The sequence below is a fragment of the Ovis aries genome, chromosome 1 (genome assembly GCF_016772045.2).
Source record: "Ovis aries strain OAR_USU_Benz2616 breed Rambouillet chromosome 1, ARS-UI_Ramb_v3.0, whole genome shotgun sequence".
NCBI classification, from domain to species: Eukaryota; Metazoa; Chordata; class Mammalia; order Artiodactyla; family Bovidae; genus Ovis; species Ovis aries.
This window is the reverse complement of record NC_056054.1, coordinates 238,110,594-238,132,659: the sequence shown is the minus strand read 5'-3', so window position 1 is coordinate 238,132,659 and position 22,066 is coordinate 238,110,594.

Here is a 22,066-nt window from a genome sequence, read left to right as displayed (position 1 = left end):
ACTCAGGCCAACCATTGTTGCTGCCATGTATATTACTTTATTGCACAGAACTCCTCAGTGGCTCTTGGCAGCCTGCCAAGTAAAGCTGTGCTGCTTGGGCTGATGTTCAGGGTCCTCTGCAATGTAACTTCCACCCTGTTTCTCCAGTTTAACATCTCCTACTCCTTGTGCAGCCCTGTGTGGAGGCTCTTCATCTTTTGGCCCATCTCCTTTCTCCAGCTGCTGCCATGGTAGCCAGCTTTGTACACATGTGACCCAGAAATTCTCATGTAGCTGCACGGAGAATTGTTCACATGTCCCTAACTCTGCAGTGTGGACACATTGGTCTCCTGGTTGCCTTCTGGGCATGCAAGGGACTGACCATCTGTGGGGCAGCCTCTGGTAAGTGGGGATGGGAACTGGAGGGTGAAGAGCCCCCTTCCTGTCTGTCAGCTGGGTGATTCTCAGGTCCTTCCACACGACTCCTCAGAAGTCCCCACAGGACTGTGCCTCAGGTGTCCACAGCAGTGCCTGGCTGATAGCCCACCTCCATCCTTGGGCTGGTCTTCCCTCCTTGTCTGTTCCCCTCCCCCAGTCCCTCACCCTCATTTCCTGGGATCACTTCCCCAAATGCACGGCATCGAAGCCTCTTCTAATGCTTCACTTGTTGGCAGGAATGAGTCCCATTCTATTTTCTGATCATGTTCCTTGCTCTTGTCTCTTCATTTCTTTAATATTCATTCACAGGGAACATCTAGAATATTCCTTGTCGAGAGAAGGGCCCCCAATACAAAAAGGAATCAGGCCCAGGCTTGCTCCTGAGGTGACAGAATAAGTGGTCTGGTTTGGGGCATCTGAGGTTTTCTCCAGAATGTCTTTTTAAGGAAGGAATTTGCTGGGAGACAGTGGTGGAAGACGTTCTGTTTTGTTTTTGTAAACAAGATGGCCGAGGGAGTGGTGCAGGCAGAGAAGTAGGGTGGTGAACATGGTCTGTTTGGGGACTGGAAAGTTGAGGGAGACTGAAGCGGAGGGCCTGGAATGTGCACATGCCCACAAGGTCAGGGAGGGCCTTGAGTGGCTCCTTACATGTTGCTTTCCCGGTCTGGCCTTCTGTTCTAGGTGGCCCTTGCTGGGCTGTGGCTGCTGACCAGGTGTGGGTGCTGGCTGGCATGGCCTTGGCACAGGCCTCAGTCTGAATCTCTCAGTACAGGAGCTCTGGGCAGCTGAGTCTCGCCTCACCCAGGCCATCCTGCCCCACAGCCAATCTCTGGAACAGCTGGCAGGCCCAGGAGGTATGTCCTACACCCTTCTTGAACGCCCCAGATCACGCTGTGCAATCTGCTTATGTGTGTTTCTGTTTTCTTTGCTCTGAAGCAGTCCTGCTGTGGGGGTCTTTATGCTGAGCCCGTCCCGCTGTGGTCACCATGCTGCTCCTGGCTCAGGGGCAGGCCAGTGACTTTACAGTGGGGCAGGGTGTCTGGTAGCTGCCCCATCAAGCGGACCCCATCTTGGGGACCTGAAATTAAAAGACGCACAGAGATGGCAGCAGAGAGAAGCAGTGAGGACGAGACAGGGCGAGCAGAGGGGAGCAGCGTTGTTGACGGCAGGACAAGCAGGGAGATGGTGGTTGAGTCCCAATGATGTGGCCGTACCAGGACCTGTGAGACAGTGAAGGATCCCCAGAGAGCCCTGGAGGGTCTTTTTGTTTCTGAACTAAACCCCAACCCTCACCCCAACTCTGATCTCCTGCCCCCCTCCAAGGCCAGTTCAACTGGAGGTCAAAGGACAAGGCAGTTATGAGGATACAAAACCCAGAGGTCAGCCCGCCAGGGCCCAGGGCAGGTGGTGAGGGTAGGAGCAGAGATACAGCCCTTGGAGCCTGTTTAGCACCTGTGCCGGCTGAGGTGGCTGTGACTCTTGTGACAGTAAATGCCTGTCACTTAAAGGCTCAGCCTGTCTCCATTCCTTGCAAGCAGAGCAGCCCGACACAGCACAGTGGGGAGGGCCACTTGGTCTCCTGGCTCCCAGAGCGCCCTCCTACGTGCCCACAGAGGGCCAGTACTTGTCAGCAAGGCCTCTGTTGGGCCATGGCTGAAGGAACCCCAGAGACACATCAGGCCTTCTTAGTTACACTGTGAGCTGTTTATTCACCATGTAGCTATACTTAGGAATGAAGACTCTCACAAGGACTCCTTCCCTGTATTTATCTACCGAAGTTTATTCTGTCAAATCAAAAAGAACACTCTGAGTACCCTTCCCCCCACCCCAGAAGTTTAAAAAAAGAGATTAAAAAAAAAAAAAAGAAATATACACCAGCTCTCTCAGGGCAGCTGGCCTCCTTCAGGAACCAGCTGAAACTCCAGGGGACAAGAGCAGAAAAGCAACTTTAGGTTCAGAATGCTGAGTCATATGGAGCATGGGCTGGCTGCTGTGGGAGGCGATTAGGGAAGAAAATTGCTGTGTGTGTGAGTGTGTGTGTGAGAGGGAGAGAGAGAGAATATTTACGAGGAGGAGGTGTGGACTGGAAGGCGGTGCCCAGCTTGGATCAGGGAGGAGGCCAGGCCCAGACCAGACTCCTCGCTGGAGCCCTTGTTTACTCAGCCAGTTGTGCCAGACCCCAGGCTTCCCCGAGCTCACTGTTGTAACATCCCTGTGGTGTCACCCCTGTTGTCCGGTTCAGGACCCTGGGGCTCCAAGTTCCCAAAGCCAGCGAACGAGTATGTTAAGCTATGGAAGTGACAGTCACTCAGTCGTGTCCAAGTCTTTGTGATCCCGTGGACTGTGGCCCCCCCAGGCTTCTCTGTCCATGGGATTCTCCAGGCAAGAATACTGGAGTGGGTTGCCATTCCCTTCTCCAGGCGATCTTCCTGACGCAGGGGTTAAACCTGGGTCTCCTGCATTGCAGGCAGATTCTTAACCATCTGAGCCACAGGGGAAACCCTAAGATAGGGATGTTGGTTGATGCTGTCAGGGTTAAAGTGAAGCAACAAACACATTTGTCAGGATTTCACTAGTTCATCCACTTCATCAAGGATACGAGTGACTTTTTTGCTGAACTGGGTAAGAGTTTTAGAATCCTGGGAAAATATTTCCTCATTTTTTGGTTTTATTTGCAATGTAATGGATCCCAAATGTGGCACACTTTTAAGTGAATGCTGTGCTATTAACACTTTCTCCTTCACTTTCTTAGATCTAGATAACAAGACAAGAAATAAAACCCCAGTCTGTAGCATTTGCCAATTCCTGCGGTATAAATATTCCTACTATGGCACATTTCAAATTACTGACACGACACTGCTGAGAGTGATGCAGATTTGGGAATAGAAAGGCAGGGCACGCCTTTTATAGTATTTTCACCATACAGACACGGTAGATGTAAATGACCAGAATAGCCCGGGTAGTCGTTAGATGTAGCAAAATAATTGGGAATGTGTGAGTATTTAATACTTTTGTGTTTCATATAATTTATTAAATTACAAATTGCTGTAACTTAGTTTTTAATAAGAACTGTGTTTATCACCTGGGTCTCCAGATTCTTCAGAAATTCTCTCACCACTGGTGTGTGTCAGCTCCAGTACATCAGATTGTAGCCTTATCTCAAAACTTGGCAAGTCACACATGCACCATGTGGAGCCAAGATCCTGAATCATTTCTGCTATTTTCAGATGTACACACATGCCCCACCTCAGTGAAAGAGCAGAGTTTGTCCCTCGTCTTACTTCTCTAACTTCGTGTCCTGTACTTTCCTTCTCACTGACTCTGCTGCCTAGATATTCCTTGAACACACTGGGCTTGTCCACCTCAGGACTTTAGCACTTGCCATTTTCCTGGCCTAGAATGTTCTTCCTCCAGCAGTCTGCATGGTTCATTCCCCTGCCTCCTTCAGATCTTTGTTCAGATGTCACCTTCTCAGTGAGGTTTTCCCTGCCCACCTTGCTTACAACTGCAGCCCCTCCTTTCTGTTCGCCTGCTGACCATCTCTCTTCCTTGCTTTATTTTTCTCCCTAGTGTCAGTTACTTTTAATGTATCACACTGTACAAATCCTCCTATTTATTCCTTTTCTTTATTGCCTGTTTTCATCCATGAGGATGTAAGTAGTTCAAAGGCTAGATATTTTTTGCACGTTTTGCTGGATCCTATGTGTATAGAACAGTGCCTAGCACAAGATGGGTGGTCAGTATATACTGTTGTGTAAATAAATGATTGAACAGTGGATGCCCAGTAAATATGTATTGAATAAACAGATGAATGTTGCCTCAAGGTCTGGAGGCATCAGATTACCAAGGGGGGATTTAAAAACTGTATGTTTGTGTGTATGTATGTATATATGTGTGTGTGTGTGTGTGTGTGTATGAGAGTTTTATTGAGATGTAGTGTTCACCCACTTGATGCTTACAGTTTAATGGCTTTTAAAAATTATTGATTTATTACTATTTATTGATGCTTTATTGATTAATTATTTGTTTATTGAGCAACTGAACAACAACAACAAATTGATTCCTTCCACTATATAGATTCAATTTTTGGCTGTGCTGGATCTTTGTTGCTGCATGTGGGCTTTCTTTAGTTGCATCAGGGAGGTGTTACTCTTCGTTGCAGTGCAAAGGCTTTTCATTGTGGTGGCTTCTCTTGTTGCGGAGCACAGGTTCTAGGGTATGTGGGTTTCAGTAGTTGTGGCACATGGGCTTGGTTGCCCCACAGCACATGAGATCTTTTTGGATCAGGGGTCAAATCCATGTTCCCTGCTCTGGCAGGCATGTTCCTAACTACTGGACCACCAGGGACGTCCAGACAATTCAGTGGTTTTTTTAATGTTTTCAGAGTTATGTGAGCATCAATGATACCAATTTTAGAACATTTTTAATCACTCCAAAAAGAGCCTCATGCCCATTAGCAGTCACTCTCCATTGCCTCCAAATCCTCCCAGCCCTAAGCAACCATTAATTTACCTCCTGTCTTGATAGACTTGACTATTCTGTACAGTTCATACATATGGACTTGTACAACGTGTGACCTTTCATATCTGGCTTCTTTCACTTAACATAGTCTTTTCAAGGTTCATCTATGTTATGGCATATATTAATACTGCTTTATATTGGTGAATAATATTCCACTATATGGGCATATCAAGTTTTATTTATTCATTTGTCAGTTGATGTATGTTCAGATTTGTTCCATTTGGGGGGCTATAATAGATAATGCTACTATGAACATTCATGTACAAGTTTTTGTGTGGGTATATGTTTTCATTTCTGTTAGATATATACCTAGAAATAGAATTGTTGGGTCATATGACACTCTAAGTTTAATATTTTAGAGAACCACCCATCATCTATGTAGATTTCCAATTTCTTCACATCCTCAGCAATTCTTGTTAGTATCTGTTGATTCTATTATAGCCATATTCAGTTCAGTTCAGTCGCTCAGTCATGTCCAACTCTTTGAGACCCCGTGAACTGCAGCACACCAGGCCTCCCTGTCCATCACCAACTCCTGGAGTCCACCCAAACCCATGTCCATTGAGTCGGGATGCCATCCAACCATCTTATCCTCCATTGTTCCCTTCTCCTCCTGTCCTCAATCTTCCCCAGCATCAGGGTCTTTTCATATTAGGAGGTAAGAAGTCATTTGTTAATTTGGTTTGTAGTTCTTTTTTTCTAAATGAAGTATACTTGATTTACAATACTGTGTTAGTTTTAGATGTACAACACAGTGTCTTAGCTATTGTAAATAGCGCTGGTTTACATTTGTTTGGTGACTGATGATGCTGAGCATCTTTTCATGTGCTTATTGGCTATTTGTGTGTCATCTTTGGAGTCATGACTTTGCCAGTTTTTAAATTAGGGTTGCCTTTTTGTTGAGTTGTAAGAATTCTTTATATATTTTGCATACTAGACTTATTAGATATATCATTTACAAAAATTTTTGTGCACTGTTTTTCACTCTCTTCTTGATGGGTGTTCTAAGCACAGATGTTTTAATTTTGATGGTGCCTTATTTACCTCAGTTTGCTTTTGTGTCTCGTGCTTTTGCTGTCACATCCAAAAACAATCACTTAACCCAAGATTATAACGATTTACACCTTAGGTTTTCTTCTAAGAGTTTTATAATTTTTGCTCTTACATTTAGGTCTTTGATTCATCTTGAGTTAACTTTAATGCATGGTGTGAGGCAGGGATCCAACTTAATTCTTTTGCATGTACATATCCAATGGTCCCAGCACAATTTGTTGAAAAAGCTATTTTCACCCATTGAATTGTCTTGGCATTGTTGTCTAAAACAAGGGGAGATTTTAAATCAGATTTTTGTGATTAGGTTTATTTATTTGTGATTTATTTTCCTGGAAGCATTGAGAAGTCTAGTTAAAGTCTATTATGTAGAAGGCAGGAAATGCTTTCAAACTATTTTAAGAATAAAGGGAATGCTCTTAATGCCTAGACTGTGATTTTTTCAAAATGTTTTACCTTTTTTTCTGAAATTGAGGTATAATTACATATAATATTTTATTAGTTTTAGGTATACAAAGGAATGTTTCAATATTGCAAAATGACCACTGCAATAGCTCTGTTTAACATTTGTCACCATACATGGTTATAAAACTTTTTTTCTTGTAGCGAGAACTTTTAAGATTTACTCTTTTAGTAACTTTCCTATATGTAATACAGTATTATTAACTATGTGCTTCCCAAGTGGCTCAGTGGTAAAGAATCTGCCTGCCAACCAGGAGACTTGAGTTTGACCCCTGGGTCAGGAAGATCCCTTGGAGAAAGAAATGGCAACCAACTCTAGTATTCTTGCCTGGAAGATCCCATGGACACAGGAGCCTGGGCTACAGTCCATGGGGTCACAAAGAGTTGGACACTACTTAGCTAGTAAACAACAACAACAATTGTAATTATTAATTAGTAGCTATTGTCACTATGCTATAGATTGCTTTCCTATGACTTACCTATGTTGTAACTTTTGACCCCCTTCACCCATTTTGCCCACCCTCAACTCCTTTCTCTGGCAACCACAGATCTGTTCTCTGAACCTATGAGCTTTCTAAATTTTTGTTTTCATTTTTAGATTCCACATTATAAGTGAGATCATGCACTTGGCTTTCTCTGTCTGACTTATTTCATTTTGCATAATACCCTCCAGATCTGTCCATGTTGTCACAAATCTCAAATTTTCACCCTTTATCATGGCTGAATACTATTCAATTGTGTATATGTACCACTTCTTTTTCACCCATTCATCGATCAATGGACGTTTAGGTCATTTCCATGTCTTGGCTAGTGTAACAATACTGCAGTAAGCATTAGACAGTGATCTTGAATTATTTTCTACTAAAAGAAACCAAGGTCCCTTGGAGACATAATTGATTCTAGGTTGAGGGCAGGAAAACCTTGGAACAACAAAGACTGCTATCTATGTTCATGTCAAAAAGACTCAGAAACCAAGCTACATAAGCATTCACTAGGCCAAGATGGAATGGTGATTATTAACAAGAATAATAACTACAATGGACTGAAATGCATTAAAAATGTTTAAATCCATGATTAATAATGATGTTTTAAAAGTATTTCTTCACTGGTTACTTTTGGAAGATGCCAAGAAATCACCTCATTATTTTGTAAATTGATGGAGGAAAATAAGTATTTATCTTACCTTGCTCCTCTAAAGTGTACCCCATGGTAACCAAAATAGTTGAAAAGAAGAAGTTTCTGTAAAAGTTTTCCAGCTATTAAAGGAATGATAGGTTTGGAATGTCATTCTGTAATCCCTAATAAATGAATATGGGCCATCAGTGGCTGATAATATCATCTAAATAGAGAAAGAGGGAGAGAAAAAGAGAGAGAAAAAGGTGGTAGAGAAAGGAAAAGGAGAAGGAGAGAAGGAAAAGATTATTTTGTCCTTCCTACTATGCAGTACACAGTACCCCCACACCTATGAAACAGGTTAAAAAATAAAACAGAACTTCCCTGGTGATGGGATAGGAGTCCGCCTGCCAATGCAGGGGACACTGGTTCAGTTCCTGGTCCGGGAAGATTCCACATGCCGAGGCGCAGCTGAGCCCGTGTGCCACAGCTACTGCCCCTGAGTGCTGCAACTACCGAAGCCTGTGGACCTAGAGCCTGTGCTCCGCCACAGGGGAAGCCGCTGCAGTGGGAAGCCTGTGCACCGCAGCAGAGAGCAGCCCCACCCACCTCAGCTAGAGAAAGCCCGGGCGCAGCAACGAAACCCAGCGTAGCCGTCAGGAAAGAAAGAAGGGAAGCCAGCTAGCTTCCCTGGTGGTAAAGAGTCCACCTGCCAGTGCAGAAGACGTGGGTTCAACCTCTGATCCAGAAAGGTCCCACGTGCTGAAGAGCTGCTAAGCCTGTGTGCCACAACTGCTGAACCTCTGCTCCGCGGTTCGTGACTCACAACCACTGAGCCCATGTGCCGCAACTACCAAAACCCCTGCACCCTAAAGCCTGCGTCCCACAACAAGAGAAGCCACCACAGTGAGAAACCCATGGGCTGCAGTGAAGAGTAGCCCCCACCCACTGCAACTATATAAACAGTCTGGGCAGCAACAAAGACCCCACACAGTCAAAAATACATACATACATAAATGAATTAAATAGGAATCTAATCAAGCCTCTTGTCCTAACTACTCATTGAAAGAAAATACAGGAAGCAGAAGAATATGTTAAATGATATTCTGGGGATATAATGAAACTATAGGAAACTCTGTTGTAGGAAGCCTGGGTTTCTGAATAAATAATTTCATGGAAAGAAAAGAGATGGAAGGAGAATCTATACATTCTATAGATTAAGAGATGTAACCATTTCATCAGTTCAGTGTAAAACTCTAACATGGATCCCAGTTCAAGTAAAGGATCCCAATTTGGAGTATACATGGACCAGAGAAACATGTACGTTGATTGGATATTTGATTACACTAAGGAGTTATCACTAATTTTTATATGTGTGATAGCAGTATTGTTATATACTCTAAAGTATTGTTATATACTCTGAAACCATTGTCATCTACTTTAAAGTCCTAGTTTTTCTACACTTAAATATATACATATATACCCACACACATACATACATACATACATACATATATATATATATATATATATATAAAGAGAGATGAAATGATACAATGCCTGGGATTTGATTGGAGAAATCCACCTGTGGATGTAGGTGAGGATATAGAGTTTTGCTAGGAGAATGCACTGGTCATAGCAAACACCCTTTCCCAACAACACAAGAGAAGACTCTACACATTGACATCACCAAATGGTCAACACTGAAATCAGATTGATTATATTCTTTGCAGCTAAAGATGGAGAAGCTCTATATAGTCAGCAAAAAGAAGACCGGGCGCTGACTGGGGCTCAGATCATGAACTCCTTATTGCCAAATTCAGACTTAAATTGAAGAAAGTAAGGAAAACCACTCGACCATTCAGGTAGGACCTAAATCAAATCCCTTGTGATTATACAGTAGAAGTAAGAAATAGATTCAAGGGACTAGATCTGATAGATAGAGTGCCTGATGAACTATGGACAGAGGTTCGTGACATTGTACAGGATACAGGAATCAAGACCATCCCCCAGAAAAAGAAATGCAAAAAAGGATAATGGCTGTCTGAGGAGGCCTTACAAATAGAGGTGAAAAGAAGAGAAGTGAAAAGCAAAGAAGAAAAGGAAAGATATAAGCATCTGAATGCAGAGTTCCAAAGAATAGCAAAGAGAGATAAGAAAGCCTTCCTCAGCGATCAGTGCAAAGAAATAGAGGAAAACAATAGAATGGGAAAGACTAGAGATCTCTTCAAGAAAATTAGAGATACCAGGGAACATTTCATGCGAAGATGGGCTCAATAAAGGACAGAAATGGTATGGACCTAACAGAAACAGAAGATATTAAGAAGAGGTGGCAAGAATACACAGAAGAACTGTACAAAAAAGATCTCCTTGACCCAGATAATCACGATGGTGTGATCACTCACACTCACCTAGAGCCAGACATCCTGGAATGTGAAGTCAAGTGGGCCTTAGAAAGCATCACTACGAACAAAGCTAGTGGAGGTAATGGCATTCCAGTTGAGCTATTTCAAATCCTGAAAGATGATGCTGTGAAAGTGCTGCACTCAATATGCCAGCAATTTGGAAAACTCAGCAGTGGCCACAGGACTGGAAAAGGTCAGTTTTCATTCCAGTCACTAAGAAAGGCAATGCCAAAGAATGCTCAAACTACTACACAGTTGCACTCATCTCACATGCTAGTAAAGTAATGCTCAAAATTCTCCAAGTCAGGCTTCAGCAATACGTGAACTGTGAACTTCCAGATGTTCAAGCTGGTTTTAGAAAAGGCAGAGGAACCAGAGATCAAGTTGCCAACATCCGCTGGAGCAAACTGTGTGATTTTGAGCCAAATCCCTTAGCCTCCCTGAGCTGCTTCTTTCTTTGTGAATGGGAATGATACTGCTCACCTCAAAGTGTTTTGTGAGGATTAAATTCTATTAGGGATGTAAAAGCACGGGACTGGGCACAGATCAATTGACTGATGTGCCTTCAATGAGTAGAAATGTTAGGCCTTGAAGGGTGAGAGGCATTAGCATAGCTGGAAAGATAAGAAAGGTCAGGAAAGTGAAGTGCCTCCCCAGCAGTATGCCTCCCTCCGGAAAGGTGAGAGGGTGCGTTGGCTAGGCAGAGGGTCAGCACTCATGTCACTCTGGATGGGACGTCTTTTCCTGTTTTCGGAGAAGCCACTGTAATTCTGGGACTTGGGTAGCCCCGTGTGCTCGTCTGGTGTAATGGAAACTCTGCCCTCTCGGCTGCACTGTGCCTCTTACTTGATATCATTGCCCCAGCCACTGGTAACTTGAGCAGGACATGGCGCTTGGCTCTCAGGGAAGTACAGTTTGACATTTCTCCTCAGTAGCATTCCACAACCAACCCCTCTGTTCTACCTGAGTCCAGTATTCTCTTGGGGGTGGGGGTTGTGACACCATATTCTCTGGGATTTCCCCCCACTTAAAAAACACATTTTTATTTATTTGGCTGTGCTGGGTCTTAGTTGCAGCACCCAGGATCTTCAATCTTCATTGCAGCGCTCAGAATCTTTAGTTGCAGCATGTGGGATCTAGTTCCCTGACCAGGGATCGAACCCGGGCCCCCCTGCATTAGGAGCATGGAGTCTTAGCCACTGGACCATCAGGATTTCCCCCAACGTTGACAGCCACTCCTGAAAGTCTCCTTTCCTGTCTCTGGCTCCTCATGTCACCTCCACAAGGTTGGCAGTTTTGGGACACAAGACTGAGTCACTCCCTCATTTCCATGCATATCGCTCCCCAGGTCTTCTCTCCCCACCCCACAGCTCAGAAACTCTACAGATGCTGATGGCCCCAAGTGCTCCCTCCAGCCTGGCCTCCCTCACAACTCCAGACTCAGATAAACATCTGTCTGCTTGCTGCCTTCAACCACGAGTCTCTCTCTGGCTTTCTCCCCTGAACAAACCCTTTCCTGTCTCTTTCATCTCAGTAAATGGAACTTAGTTACTCAGGATAAACACCTAAGAGTGGCCACCTTTGGCTCTTTCCTTTTTCTTATTCCTATAACCACTTCTCCACCCCATCTCCCCATCCAATCCTTTAGTAACGCCTGTTGACTCTCCCTTTAAAACACAGCCCCCAGGTACCCCCTTCTCCTTAGCTCTCCCATTCTTGTCCAGGCCAAAATCATGTTGCCTCTGAACTAATGCAGTAGCTTCCTGAATGTTTCATTCCTTCCTGAATGCATCCACTATACTCATGTTTCTTTACAAAGCAGCTTGAGCTAGTTTTAAAAATTAAATCATGCCATTTACGCTCCTTCTTAAAATTCTTCAGTGGCTTCCTTTCGCTGGAAAGAAATCCAGTCCCCTAAGCTTTGGCCTCTGAGGGCAAGGATCTAGCTTCCCATGGACCTCCTCCTCAGACCACTTCCCTGCATCCACTGGCCTCCGGCCTTGCTGGCTGACCCGGCCTCCGGCCTTTTGCACCTGCCATTCTCTTCTTGTTAAGATGCTTCCCTCCAGGTGACTTCGCATGTATTTGCATCCCTTGGCCACTCCATCTCAGGTAGCCATCTGGTCAATTTTAGCATCTTGCTCCATTCCTGTTCTCTGTAGCATGCTTCTGATATTTTCTTGTTTGGTTTCTCATCTGTTTGTCTCCCCCAGTTGCATGTACACTCCATGAGAACAGGCGCCAGGCTGGTTTTGTGCATGGCTATGACCTCAAGGGCCCGCACAGGGCCCACCACACCCAAAGTGCTGTCCGGTCTGGAATTTGATTCTGCCCCGCTTACAGGCTAATGAATTAGCCTTTGGCTCTTGCATGGGTGCTGGCAGGAGACATGAAACTCGGAGGTTGGAAATTAAGGACTTATTCCTCCCAAGACAGCAAGCAGCATGTGTGTGCCAGGTTTCTCTTGCTCCTAGTTCTCAGGAGGGAGACAGGACCTGGGCCAGATGGTGAGAGCATGCACAAGGAGCTTGTGCTCTGGGCGAAGGACACAGAGCTTGGGGGAATTCATGACTCTGACAGTCAGCAGTGTGCAAGCCTGTCCTTCATCCGAAGGGAGACATTACCTCATCCCTCAAGGTTTCTTGCTGATGACACAACCCTGAGAAGTGAGTAAAGAGCAGTCAGGCCTTGTATGCCTGGCACACCCAGCTAGGTGTGTAGGTGTGTGAGTCACATGGAGGAGGAATGCGGTAAATATTTGTTGAATGAATGAATGAATGAAAGAAACCTAGTCTAGTGACCAGTGTTGATGCCTGCAGATGGACTCACCTGGTGGCAGTTCCTGCCTGGATCCCCACCCCCCACCTACCGCTGTTCTTCTCAGCCCTCACCACGCCTCACTCCCGCCTGCATTCACAGGCTGAATGCTTGCTGGGACTGGTGGCATCTTCTGCTACCGCCTGCGTCAGATACTATCTTTTTCTGCTTGCTGGATGGGGATTCCCCCGTGTCTGTGGCTGGCAGTCGCCCCAGAATCTGCCCTGCTCCACCCCCACATCACACTGCTGTTCAGTGGCCCAACATTGGCCCTGTCCACATGACATGAGGCGTGTTAATGATGGTGCTGTGATGGCGCTTTCTGTTACATACTGGGTGTGTAAGAGGTGTGGCTAGGCATGTGTAAGGTGTGGCTGCTCATGCTTCTCATCCTAGAAAGTAGTCTGTGAAATGGCATTACATTGTCCTCTCCTGTCATCCAGTCTAGACTTACAGATTTAGAAAGTTCAGATTTCTAAATTTTTGAACTTGAATCCAGGCAGTGTCCAGGGTTGACATAATTTAGTGATGTCGACTGACCAGTTAGCTCTAAGAGAGTGAAGATATTTGAAAAGCAATGAATTTAATTAGCAGAAAGTCCTGTCAGATAGTTGGAACATTAACAGCAGTATACCCGAACATTCCTACACTGTATGTAAACTCCATGGGAAGTTAAATTCTATTCAGAAGCGGTCTGGCAGGCACAGAATTAGACACCACACTAGGAGGAGCTGGCTCGGGAGGGTTAATGGCATCCTGCTTCGGAAGCCTAATGTATCTGTTTTCATGTTAGAGACAGTCCTAGGAATTTCTTGGTGGTCCAGTGGTTAGGACTCTGTGCTTTCACTGTTGAGAGTGTGGATTCAACCTTTGGTCGGAGAACTAAGATCCCACATGCTTTGAGACCAAAAAATAAATACATTAATTAAAAAACATTAAAAGAAAAGAAACATTCCTGCTAACGAGCCTTATCGTTACCTTGAAGAGTTCTTATTATAAGCCAATTGTTGTCTCTTGGATTCTCCTTTTTAATATTTCTAGGGTTGACAATTCTCCCTTTTTGATCAACACATTTTTTTTCTTTCTTTGGGTTTCACTTCCATTTGTTTTTCTGTTCTTTTACTACGTAACTGATACATAAGTACATTTTGATGTAAAAGATCCAAGCAACACATACATCTCTAGAGACAAAGCACATGGAATTTCTCTGTCACATCCCTCTGCCATCCTCTCTCCTATCCCACTGGGACACCATGGACCTGGAATATGGAAAGAATCAGACAGGAAGGCCTCAATACGTGTAAGTGACTGTTTCTCAAAGAGGAGTTTGTTAGTGATTTATATTTATCTTTACATATTACTGTTTTCTTAAAATAATAACTCATTATTTCTTATAAGAAGAAACAAAATGTTTTCCTAAGAAAAAGTGGAAAAGAGCATAGCCTCTGGAATCCCACAGACATGGATCTGAATGCCGGCTGTACCCCCCTTCCCCCCCGCCCCCATGTGTACACACTACTTTTCCTCCTGAACCTCAGTTTCCTCATCTGTAAAAAATGGGTATAACACGCCCTTCCCCCACTTACGAGGTTGTTAGGAATAAAGTACGTGAAAGCACCTGACACGTGGTCATCACTCACTACATCAGCTTCCTCCCAAGGAAAAGAAAAGGCGCGTTGCCCTGGGACACCTTGACAGGTCATTTCTAATTTTACACGTTAAAGGTTCCAGAGCTGAAAAGTTGTGAAGATACTGTGTGTGCACACATGTAGGTGTGTGTGGGAAGAAAAGGAAATCTAAGAATAAAACTCTTAAACGATGCAAACTATGGGAGTGTACATAATACCACTGAATTGGGCACTTAAAAATGGTTGGAATGGTAATTTGATGTTAACTAATTTTACCACAGAAAAACACGTTTTTTAAAAAAACTGCTAAAAGAAGAGTGAGAACACCTTTCTTTCTTACACCCTTTGAGCCCCAGACTTTCTCAGGTAAAGCTGCAAAGCCATGTTTTGGGTTTTCTTACAGAGTTTCAGTCAAAGGAGCTCTTTTTACCTGTGTTAATTCTACTGTTCCAGTAAATACAGATAAACATGCAGTATGGAAAAGTGGTTTTTTTGGTAAGTTTCAAAAACACACAACAAACAACACACAAACACAACTCAGTGATTATAGGTCTTTGACCACTGGCACAAGCTGTTTCTCCAATCAGGGTAGCCATCTGGATGGAGGGGGAAGGGAATGGAGTGGGACTAGAGGTACGAGCTGGTGCAGGGGGCCAAGTGGCTGGAACATGTGGCAAAAGAGACTGGCTTTGCTCTTTTCCCCTTGGATCTCACTTCCAGCCTCTTCTTCTGCATCTTTTCAATGTTGTTGTTCAGTCACTAAGTTGTGTCTGATTCTGTGACCCCATGGACTGCAGCATGCCAGGCTTCCCTATCCTTCACTGTCTCCTGGAGTTTGCTCAGATTCATGCCCATTGAGTCGATGATGCCATCCAACCATCTCATCCTCTTCACCCTCTTCTTCTGCCTTCAGTCTTTCCCAGCATCAGGGTCTTCTCCAGGGAGTCTGCTCTTCATATCAGGTGGCCAAAGTATTGGAGCTTTAGCTTCAGCATCAGTCTTTCCAATGAATATTCAGGGTCCATTGATTTCCTTTAGAATTGATTGGTTTGATCTTGCTGTCCAAGGGACTCTCAAGAGTCTTCTCCAGCATCACTGATCAAAAGCATTGATTCTTTGGCGCTCAGCCTTTTCATCTTAGTCTTAATGAATGTTTTTTCAATACATTGGCTCCATACTTGGAGAATATGCTGGGGAAGAATTGCAATGTGCCAGCTTTTTACTCCTGGGACAGCCATCTGCTGCTGCCCTGGGGTGCTCTGACTTAGGCAGTCAGGGTAGCTGCCAGTTATTAGGGCCCTACTACACCCAAGTGCAAACATTCCATTCTCCATACTTTGCTGGTATTTCTCACAGTAACCCCCTAAGGTGGGCTTTATTACCTCCATTTTATAAATGTGGAAACTAAGATCCAAGCAGACTAGTGTTTTGCCTAAAGCATCACTGCTAATAAATGACAGAATCAAGGATCTGAATATTGACCTGTTTAATCTCTCAAGTCCACACCCTTTTCATCATGCTTGGTAGGTCACTCCACTTGTTTTAACTGTAGTATAAAAAACAAGGGGAAAAGAAAAGAAGGCCATGCAGTTGGGCTAGATTGGTAGTTCTCAGCTCTGGCTGCATGTTGGACTCTGCTGGAAAGACTGAGAAAGAACATGAAGCACAGCCCTACTACTGCCAGGGATTCCAGTTCAGGTCCTAACATGTTAAAACTCCCCCCGTGATTCTAAAGGGCAAGTGGGTTGAGAACCCCTAGTCTACACCAGTGCTTCGCAAACTGGAGCTGCATGCAGTCCACTTGGGTTTGTGTTAAAATGCAGATTCTGATCCAGCAGGTCTGGGTGTGCCTGAGATGCTATACTTCTAACAAGCTCCCGGGTGGTGCCGATGCTGTGGGTCCTTGGACCACACTTTGAATAGTCAGCGTCTGAACCATCTCTAGGTCTCTGTGCCCTTCTAACGTAGAGAAAGACTGTAGAGAAGACTCTGGAAAGGCTGTAGAGAAAGAAGTTCTAAAGCACAGGCGTTCTGTTCTGTTTCCACCAAGCTTCCTGCATCTCTATATCCTGTCATCTCCATCTGTATTTCTGTTGATGGTCAAAATATGTAAAGGCTGAGTGCCAACATGATGGACCATGGGCCATGGGGAAGAAGCTTGGACTAGGCCTGGGTTCACATCCCCACTGTTGCTTGCCAGCTGTGTGAGTTCAGACAAGTTACTTAATCTCTCTGCGTCTTAATTTCCTCAACTCCAAATTGAGGATGCTGCTGCTGCTACTGCTGCTGCTAAGTCGCTTCAGTCGTGTCCAACTCTGTGCCACCCCATAGACGGCAGCCCACCAGGCTCCCCTGTCCCTAGGATTCTCAAGACAAGAACACGAGTGGGTTGCCATTTCCTTCTCCAATGTATGAAAGTGAAAAGTGAAAGTGAAGTTGCTTAGTCGCGTCTGACCCTCAGCGACCCCATGGACTGCAGCCTTCCAGGCTCCTCCATCCATGGGATTTTCCAGGCAAGAGTACTGGAGTGGGGTGCCATTGCCTTCTCCGCAAATTGAGGATAGTAAACCTTTATTGCACTGGGACATGGGGAGGATTAAATGGGTTAATATAGACCAAGCACTTTGTACCAACAGGTGTGCAACAAATGGCAACTGCTGTTGCCTCGGTGGACTTTCCAGGCTGACCTAATCTGATAGAGCTCCCTGTGAGTCAGGGGAACCCTGATCTCTGTCCTCTGCACAAAGCAGAGTCCGCCTTTGATCTCAGTGTCAGGTGACACGGTGACGTAAGCCATCTCAAGGCGCAGGACTTTTGGACCAGTGTCCTTGCCTAGAGAATGACGGGCTTCCTCCCTTCTCAGGACTGTTTGATTATCTCCCCATCTCTGTTCCCTGCCTACCTGTGGAAATTCCCTGGGGGTTTTTGTTATTAAAAACAGAGAAAGTTAGCTCTTAAGGTATGGGTTCTTAAGTGCTGCTCTGAGACTAATCGTTAGGAGTAATTTATTCAGTCAGTATTAATAGATGCCCAGGTACCGGGGATACCAGGGACAAACAAAACCTTCACAATCTCTTTCACCTTAGAATTTGTCAAGAGGGTGGGGGCAGATGTTGAACAAATACAATATCCATTTTCCATTGTGGAAAGTGGTGTGAAGAGAAAGAACAAGGCTTCCTGGAGAGAAAATACTGCCAAGTTTGTGGCACCATCAATTTTGACTTAAAAGCCTTGTGATTGCCTGTGTGTAGACTAGGCTGGAGCAGGACAGAAGGGAGGCAGGCCATGCTGTTAGGAGCTCTGACAGTGGTCCAGGCTCAGGTGGTAGCAGTGGAGCCGGAAGAAGTTGGTGGAATCACGACTAGGGGCAAATTTCTTTCATTTGTCTTGAGTATCATAAAATGTCAGTTTGTAGATCGAATAGTTTTATAGTTTTTCCCCTTTTGTTCAATACAGATTGGGGCTCAGCTGATAAAGAATCCACCTGCAATGCTGGAGACCTGGGTTTGATCGCTGGGTTGGGAAGATCCCCTGAAGGGAAAGGCTCCCCACTCCAGTATTCTGGCCTGGAGAATTCCATGGACTATATATAGTCCATGGGGTCACAAAGAGTTGGACACGACTGTGTGACTTTCACATTCAATACAGAAGACACCATGTTATCACCATGGAAAATTCTAACTAGTTTTTTGTTGTTGGTTTATTTTTAGGTCAGTGACTTCCCTTCTGTATGTCTCTATTCATCTATTCATTCTGTAAAATAGTGATAGTGGTAGCAGGTGTTGGTATCTGCAGCATCTGACATTCTTTCTTGCCCTGTCTTTTGGAGACTCCAAGGCAAAGGTATTCACAAATAAGAATTTTTTTAAAGGTTTTATTTGTTTTTATTTTGGCTGTGCTGTATCTTCCTTGTGACGTGAGGGCTTCTCTTGTTGCAGAGCAGGGCTCAACAGCACATAGGCTCTCTAGTTGCGGCTCAAGGACTCAGTAGTTGCCCCTCGGCATGTGGTATTAGTTCCTCGACCAGGGATTGAACCCTTGTCCCCTGCATCAGAAGGCAGGTTCTTGACCACTGGACCACCAGAAAAGTCCTCACAAATTATCAGCTTCAAATGAGGAGCAGAAGCAGAAAGTTTAATACTGAGGGCGGTGAGATTTCCTATTCTTGAAGAACTCCTGGCTCCCTTTCTTCGGGGTCAGCATAGGTCAGTGAAATTATAATCATACTTCAAACACAGAATGCATGAGTCAGGAAAAGTCAAGGCCACAGGCCCCTCAAGCCAGAACTACAAAGCAAAGCTGATTTCAATGCCCAAGTCCCATCCCTGGCTCTAAACCGTGGGAACTGAGAAGCAGCTAGAGCATGACTCACCTGCTAACTCTGAATGACACACGCTGGATCAATTATCCCTGAACCGTGGCATCCAGAGCCCTGCTGGAATGACCTACACACCTCAACTTTGTAGTTCAGCTGTCTCAGGAAATTAGTACTAGAGCAAAAACTTTTACAAAATGAAACCACGTGTTGCAGAGAGGTCACTCATGGACCTAAGGTCATACTGCCAGCTACTTGGCAAGCCCTGGGAGCCTAAAGTCAGGGACAAGGAGAATTTCCTTGGAATGGTATTTTACAGGAAGTGCAGGACTCTGCTGCTGAGACAAGTTCAATTCAGTCACTCAGTCATGTCTGACTCTGCAACCCCATGGACCACAGCACTCCAGTATTCCCTGTCCATGACCAACACCTGGAGCTTGCTCAGACTCATGTCCATTGAGTCGGTGATACCATCCAACCATCTCATCTTCTGTAGTCCCCTTCTCCTTCTGCCTTCAATCTTTCCTAGCACTGGGTCTTTTCCAGTGAGTCAGCTCTTCACATCAGGTGGCCAAAGTATTGGAGTTTCAGCTTCAGCATCAGTCCTTCAATGAATATTCAGGACTGATTTCCTTTACAATTTGTCTGGTTGGATCTCCTTGCAGTCCGAGGGACTCGCAAGAGTCTTCTCCAACACCACAGTTCAAAAGCATCAGTTCTTCAGTGCTCAGTTTTCTTTATAGTCCAACTCTCACATTCATATATGACTACTGGAAAAACCATAGTGTTGACTAGACAGACCTTTGTCAGCAAAGTAATGTCTCTGCTTTTTAATATGCTGTCTAGGTTGGTCATAGCTTTTCTTCCAAGGAGCAAGCATCTTTTAATTTCATGGCTGCAGTCACCATCTGCAGTGATTTTGGAGCCCAAGGTAATAAAGTCTGGTACTGTTTCCATTGTTTCCCTATCTATTTGCCATGAAATGATGGGACTCGATGCCATGATTTTTGTTTTTCAAATGTTGAGTTTTAAACCAGCTTTTTCACTCTCCTCTTTCACTTTCATTAAGAGGCTCTATACTTCCTCTTCTCTTTCTGCCATAAGGGTGTTGTCATCTGCATATCTGTGGTTATTGATATTTCTCCCAGCAATCTTGATTCCAGCTTGTGCTTCATCCAGCCTGGCATTTCACTTGATGAATTCTGCATAGAAATGAGCAGGGTGACAATATACAGCCTTGATGTATTGCTATCCCAATTTGGAACCACTCTGTTGTTCCGTGTTAAAACTGTTGCTTCCTGACCTGCATACAGATTTCTCAGGAGGCGGATAAGGTGGTCTGGTATCAGTCCACACAGTCAAAGGCTTTGGCATAATCAATAAAGCAGATGTTTTTCTGGAATTCTCTTGCTTTTTCTATGATCCAGCAAATATTGGCCATTTGATCTCTGGTTCCTCTGCCTTTGCTAAATCCAGCTTGAATATCTGAAAGTTCATGGTTGACAAACTGTTGAAGCCAGGCTTGGAGAATTTGGGGCATTACTTTACTAGTGTGTGAGATGAGTGCAATTGTGTGGTAGTTTGAACATTCTTTGGCATTGCCCTTGTTTGGGATGAGACAAAGTGCACGCCAAGACAAGTGCATGTGTGCTAAGTCACTCAGTCGTGTCCAACTCTCTGTGACCCCATGGACTGTAGCCTACCAGGCTACATGAGATTCTCCAGGCAAGAATATTGGAGTGGGTTGTGGTGCCCTCTTCCCGACCCAGGGATCGAACCTGCGTTTCTATGTCTCCTACATTGGCAGGCAGGTTCTTTACCACCAGTGCCACGTGGGAAGCCCTGCTGTTTGAGGGTGGAGTTTCAGCTTCTACTTAGGTGTGTTCCATGATGTAATGATGGTTCCATGGCCTCTTCTCAATATTCCCATGATTTGCACTGGACGGTTTGCTGTGAGGACACCATCCTCTGAATCCTCTAAATCTTAAGAATCCAGGGAAACCAAGGCTAGTTCCTCCTCTCGGAAAAGTTAGGAACCTGTGATCTCAACTGGTTAGTTTAAAAACAATTTTTTTAAAAAAACAGAGAATAATGAACGCTAATATAACACATACCGGGTCCCTGCATCCCAGAATTAATGAGTATTAACATTTTCTTCAAGGTACATTAGAATCTTTTTTTTTTTTTTCTTTAGAATGGTTCAGGCAGTATAAGATATAGGCTGAATCTAGCATCGTGCTCGATTAGCCAGATTTCTATCAAATTAGAATACAGAACTAGCATGGGAAAGAGAAAGGTTGTTTTTTTTTTTTTAATATGGTACATAGGTGGATCATGAGTCTTGACAAATGCTTATCACTGTGTTTTTTTAAAAAATTAACCAACTTTTGGCTTTGCCGGGTCTGTCTTGCTGTGTTCAGGCTTTCTCTAGCTGTGACGAGCAGGGGCTACTCTCTAGCTGTGTGCTCGGGCTTCTCATTGCGGTGGCTTCTCTTGTTGCAGAGCAGAGGCTCTGGATGCAGGGGCTTCAGTAGTTGTATCACGTGGGCTTATTAGTTGTGGCTTGAGGTCCTTAGAGCGTGTAGACCTTAGTAGTTGTGTCATGAGGACTCAGTAGTTCTAGCACATGGGCTTAGCTGTTCCGCAGCATGTGGAATCTTCCCAGACCGGGGATCTGTGCCACCAGGGAAATCCTATCACATATTTTAAATTGCATTTTACAATTGGAACTAAAAGGAAAGATTTTAATTTACATGATGTTTCACTATTTTTCACTTCCTCTTAAAACAGGGAACAACCTGGGGATTTTTGTTTGTTTTCTGGCAGAAAATGGTTAAGTTAAAAAAAAAAGCTGGAGAATAAAAGTTAAGTTCACAGATATCCAGTGACAGAGACTAAAGAGAGTCAGAAAACTATGGAAAGTAAAAGCTCAGTTTTGTTGCCTACGACCTTATTTTCATTCTAGACAGTGTCTGAATGGGGAGTCAGGAAGCCTGAATTCTGTGCTCCCATTAGTGCACTGTATGACTGCTGGCCCATCCCTTGACCTTTTGATGCTGATCATCTAACATTTTATGCTTTTGCGGTGACTTGATTCCACTGTCTGCTCCTTTACTGTCTTTTGTTTATAGTTTTACCCTCTGGTACTTCCTTGACCAGTTGGTCCTGATTTCCTCCATCACATATAACAAGAAGGGTGAGCTATGGGCACCATAGGATGTTGGTGAGCTTGGCTAGTTTTTGTACAAAACACATTGCCTGGGTGTCACGTTTGCACCGGGCAGCCATTCCTGGACCAGCTCCACCCTGAGGGTCAAAGTCTGCCTGCTCCTAGATCT